Genomic DNA, 5,890 nt, shown 5'->3' with positions numbered 1-5,890 from the left:
AAAAGGTATTATATTTTAGATATAATATATATATACATATAATATTACTCTAGTAATACCCTATACACATTCAATTGTGTCAAATAACAGTTTTTTTTATAAGAATTTAAAATTTGATGCTATATATTTTGAGCATTACAATCCAATTTAACACTATAGTTGTTTTAAAGGAGCAATTTTTATCTTAACAGATATTCTAAAATGTTTATCAAGTGTTACTTTTACTTTCACTTACCTATATATGGGATATGTAGTAACAAGTATTTCGATAGTGGCAAAATTTTGAATCTGCGTTGTCAATGGAATTACAAACTTGTTTATGGAGAATGTTATTAGTTTATTTCTGTACTTGAAAGAACGTGCCGTAGAAAATCATGAACGAAAATATGGTACTATATCACATAATACAAAGAGAGGAAGAGAAATTTCTCTTCATTGCTGCTATTATAGCGAAAGGGAGTGCTGAAGTTACGATCGCGTGAGATGGTGAAAACTGTCCATGAATGGATGTCAAAACATATAGGATCATCTGAAACTTCTGCGGTAACTATCTTTCGAAGACTGCTTCGATGGATCGATTACTCTAAGGGTCAGCGCGTAGTTAATGATTTCTTGGGAACATCACGATACAGTTTCCAAACTGCCTTTGTGGTTGATCGTATTAAACTAGAGTTTCTGTATTTTTGGCCCTATCTTCTTGTGGGAACAAAAATTAAAAGTGGTTAGGAAATATTATTTTTTTGTTTTATGAAGGTTAGTTAAGTCACTAGGATTGTAAAATTCGCACTTTCCTTAATCTAATCGTTTGGATAGAATAATTTTGTGGCACGGATTATTAGTGCACGGTTTTTTTAATTTTTTTTTAAAATTTAACATAACCTTTAAAAATCTTCATGTATGCTAAAAATGAAAACGTCTGTTTTCTTCTATAGTAAAAATCTCAATTACATAATACCAGGTTTATATCTCGAAAATCCTGAAAATTTTACATAGCTCATATTGCACAAATAACGTACCACATGGCACAATTTTGTCTCAACTAGATCAATTAGAATGTCAGATATATACAATATATAAATTATTAAAATATATTTGAGTTAATTTTTATTATTACCTTCAAATATGACAAATCTATACTTCAGTGTTACCATCAGTTAAAGGGAAAACTCGTCTTTCCAATCAAAATATTTGAATTTGGTTATAGTATGCCCGAGCTTTTGTTGGTTCAGAGATTGAGAAAAATATATTATTACAAACTATCTACTTTTTAGTAGAACGTTACATCTTGGTTTTTCCATTAAACTTAAAAAAACAGAACAGAAACGTTCCTTTACCTACACAAATGATTCAAAAATGGTTATTATTGTGTATGAAAACTTTTTTTTTTATTTTCAGCTAATTTAAGTAATAAATAATTTTACCACTCATTAATAGGAAACACTGAAGAAAATTTACTTTTTTATTTTAAAATTTATGTTACCAAATTTCAAAAGTTCAAAGGGATTACTAAATGATTACTAAAAGGGATTACTAAAAGGATCTTTCTTATTTAATGCAATAAATTATTAACAATTATTAATTATCCCTTTGAATAATTCATTATAGTGGATAAAGGCCAGTGTAATGATTCAATTTACATATATGTTGTAAAAAAAAGTATTAAATAAAACAAAATCTGTACCACTACAATCCATGAAGGCCTGACTACGCAATTCTGTCCATGAAGGGTCAATGGCTCAGTACTTTGTAAAGAAGTACTGTTATTAGACCAACGGTTGTGCAAGAAGGTGATTTGGTCAGTATCACGCTCGACCGCCAGATTTTTACCCAATAAAGGAGGCTGGGTGGACCCCAGAAGGGATCCAGAACCTACAGGGTTGACTCACGGCTAACAGTGTAACAGAAAACATTTTCTGCCCAGCCCGATTTGCCTTAGTTAGTAGCATCGCGCTTTACCAGGGCACTACCGCACTCTTTGAAAAAAGAAATGTATATATAGAATAAATATAGATATTCCTCGTGATAGTTTTTCTGTTGTAAAACTACTTTGTATTTTGTGGTTGCTGGCAAAGATCTTCTTCTTCAAAAATAATCTTTATTTATCAACAATCAGTAAATGGAAGAGGATGTTTGAGGACTGCACTGTACAGAAATCAACAGATAAATTGTACTAAACATATAAATATTTAAAGACATTCTAGTTTATAGTTACTAACAACGAAGTTAAATAGTTTATATATTTAAGTAGAAAATACCTAATACAAAGTATTAAAAATAACTACTACAAAGTTTCATTAGACTGATACATAAAATAGGAACGAGATTTTCTTCATGTTTTCACATATTTTTTCCTTTTTTTATATTAATGTTTTCTGGGCACATTTCATGATATTTTTAAATTAAGTCTATTTTACATATTTTTAAGCATTTACTGTTTTAGTTTTCTTTTAAGTACATATTTTAATCCATAATTCATTTGGTACTTATTTGTTTTAATTCAGACAAGGTTTATTTTAAATTAAAATATATATATATATATGAAAGTGAATGACTGTAATTTCAGTTTCGTACATCTTTTCGATGGAGCTAAACTGATCTCATAAATACACCATTTTGCGAGATTAGGTATTTTTGGACTCAGGGGACCTCAAAACACATATTTTCGTCTAAAACTCGAATTTTACAGGATCCCAATACTTTATTTCACCAAGTAACATATGCTCCTATCACGTCTAGAGTTTGAACGATTTTGCGACATATTCATTGACGTTTGACGATATTTTTGAAAACTTAAAGATGCGTCACATATTGAAATTAATTAATGGGATAGATGAGAATGACGAACTAAAATAACTATTACTATTAAATATAATTTTTTTTTTTAATTTTAAATAAATTTGTATAACACATATGGTATTTTTCTTCCGACTTATTAACGTTGAATTTCCTTAATTTTGATTTTTTATATTTAATGTTTCCATGTATTATTACATATTTAAGTAAAAATAAACGCGTTTTTATGTACATAATTTGACTTCTTTTATCACATTATAATCAAATCCATTCTATTACATAACAAAATTTGACTCCATAACGGTACAAAATATGCACAAAGTATCCGTTTTATATGAATGAAATAAGCAAGGTTTATTTTAAATTCCACTAATTATTGCGTAGTATGTTTTAATCTTTTAATAGTTTTATCTATTATTGATCCCCCCTGTGTTGTTTCAGCTTTAATTATGACAGCTGTCACCAGTTACGTCATGCAGTCAGTATCCTTTTGTATCCGTTGACGGAAGTGTTCTTAGAATGGCATTCCTCTACTTCGACATCATGGCTAAAACTGGACAGCCGTAAGTATGTAATGTTGTTTCTTCTTATCACAGTAATAACCAGACATAAAATATCTTTGCTCTATAGAGCGCACTTAGCTCATGAGATTACACGTGACAATATCCAATTATTATATGAAAGAATAAAAGGATATCAAATCAGTAACATAAGATTATGATCAGATTGTGGTTGAAGTTATAAATGTTAAGATCTAGTTGCGACTTCCATAATGTTGACACAAAATTTTGATGTATTAGAAGGAAATAATAGAAATCGCTACTGGTTGTTCTTGAAGAGTTTAAAACTTAATTTTTTATTTTTGGAACAATGAAAATATAATTAATTTAAAAAAAAAATTCCTAACGTTTCTTTTTATTTTATATATCTATAAGACTTAAGTTATTTATATAGTCTACCAATATTATATAATTTGTTTAACCAAAAACTGTAAATAAAGTCATACTTCGAACATCAAAAAAATTATTTACTTTAAGCTGAATATCATTTTTTAATAATTTGCCGTTTATTAATTTCCTCTTCGTTTTTGAGGATTTGGATTAAATGTGTGGCTGAGTTCTCTCCAGATTTTTCGGAGATTCTATTTCTGCCCGGTACCAAATATATCCAAAGAGCAGGAGGATAAATTTAAACGGGCCATATTTCAGATTAAATTAACTATTTTTGAATTACTAAATCTATAGACCATTCAAGTTTTTTTCAGGGATAAGTACTAATAAGATAATAGCCATGCTTAGTGAAAAATAAAATCAGTATAACGAGCAAAATATGATTTAAAAAATCATGAATGTATATATAATGTGTAAATAATGGAAAATTAAGATTATTTTTTCATTTAAGATAAATTTTGTCTTATTTTAAGACAAATAAAATCATAAAAGATCTAAAATATAATCTTATGGAAGCTAAATAAAGCTATGAAAGGGAACAATATAACTAACAATAATATGAATAAACAAAAAAAAAAAAAAAAGATTTCCCCTGCTTTGATAAGGTTTGCTTGGTTTATAGTGGATTATCAGGTAGACAAGAGATGAGACTTAAGATAGTAATGAATTGCTTTTTTAGATTCACCTCCGGGATCTTGGTGCGCCGAACTAAAGTGACTCCACCCCCTTTCCTTCGGAAATACTTTCTTGGGGTATATCTCTTTGGAACATTTAAAACTAAAAAGCCTCTCTATATCCTCGATTTGATCACCCCGTGTTTCTCTGTTCATTCCTTAAATACCCCCAGACTAGAATATACCAGATCCCAAACCACAAACTAGTATATTCCTCCTCATAGAACGGTTTCCTTCAAGAAATCCTTAATAATCCACACTACCTCGTTCTGTAATTCTCTACTCTCACCCATCCATAAAATCCCTTCATTAACTGCAATTAAACATAAACTATTTCTCTTACTCCTCAACTATCTGTGCATGTAACTATGAAATAGGATGTAAGATACATATATATATAGATATATATGTTTTTTTTCTTTAATTTATTTCAATATTCATCTGTATTTTTCAATATAGAATTGTCAAGTATTTTTATTGTTTACTTTTTTTTTGAGTATTTATAGATATCAAGCGTGAAACTTCAACACTGATTTATATGTTTAAATTTTATTTTTTACATTATTATTTATTGGAATGATTATGTTATTTAGTAACTAAAACATTTTATGCTAGACAATTGGCACTCAAATGTTCATTATAATTATTCTTGAGGGATTAGATGTCCCAGAATAAAATTACATTTCATGAGTTAACAATAATGTAAAAGTTAAATTATGTTAACCAGATTATTGTTTACCCATATTATTGTTAGCTTCAATACCTCTTTTCGCTTATACAACTGTTTTAATTCTTTAATTCTGTTATTTTACTAACATATTTTCCAGCTTTTCTTTATACCTTAATTCTAATTTTTCATTATTTACACATAGGTACTAGTCTGATTACTAATACCGACTACGAATTATCTAAAAAATAAGACTTAAAAGATTTATCTTAAAAAGAAACAAAAAAACTTAATCAGTGTCACAAGTAAATACTATCTCGAATTAAAGACAAACACGCGGTTCGTAATATTTCAAGATACATTCTAAAGATACAGGGAATAAAGAACCAGAGTCACGTTTTATACACTCTGTTTATTTAATGATCGATTCGTTAGTTTATTGAACGAATAGTCATTAAAGAAAGCTTTAATTTAAAAAAATAAAATAAAATGAACTTATCAGGAGAATCATCTGGTTAATACCGACACAATTTAAGAATCGTCCAAACGTCTTTAGGTATTTGAACATTACAGATTTTTTTTTTTTTTTTTTTTTCTAAAAATATGTTATTTTAATATCCTTAATTGAGTGTTTGCGGCTTTAGCGCACTTGCTCAGCCTCCACTGGCCCATACCAGTGATGCGGCGAGAGTGATGCGCTGGGCTCTCTTGAGCTCTGCTCTACCCCTCACACGTGGGGGATAGAGTGGGGTCGGGGATCCTCAGGTCGATTCTGTAAATATTGTATATATTATTTTATCATTATG

The 5,890-nt window shown here is 28.9% G+C and overlaps 1 protein-coding gene and 1 pseudogene across 1 annotated transcript in view; one reads left to right on the top strand and one right to left on the bottom strand.

Annotated features, from left to right (window-relative positions):
* Positions 1-5,890, bottom strand: part of LOC106689011 (uncharacterized) — a 107,664-nt gene that overhangs the window by 81,169 nt on the left and 20,605 nt on the right. The gene's annotated exons all lie outside the window — the stretch shown is intronic.
* Positions 3,235-5,890, top strand: part of LOC106688843 (uncharacterized) — a 56,637-nt pseudogene continuing 53,981 nt past the window's right edge.

Source organism: Halyomorpha halys, unplaced genomic scaffold (assembly GCF_000696795.3).
Source record: "Halyomorpha halys isolate HHAL.00 unplaced genomic scaffold, Hhal_1.1 Scaffold45.1, whole genome shotgun sequence".
NCBI lineage: Eukaryota > Metazoa > Arthropoda > Insecta > Hemiptera > Pentatomidae > Halyomorpha > Halyomorpha halys.
Note: the sequence above shows the minus strand (reverse complement) of the source record. Positions and strands in the feature narration are given on the sequence as shown.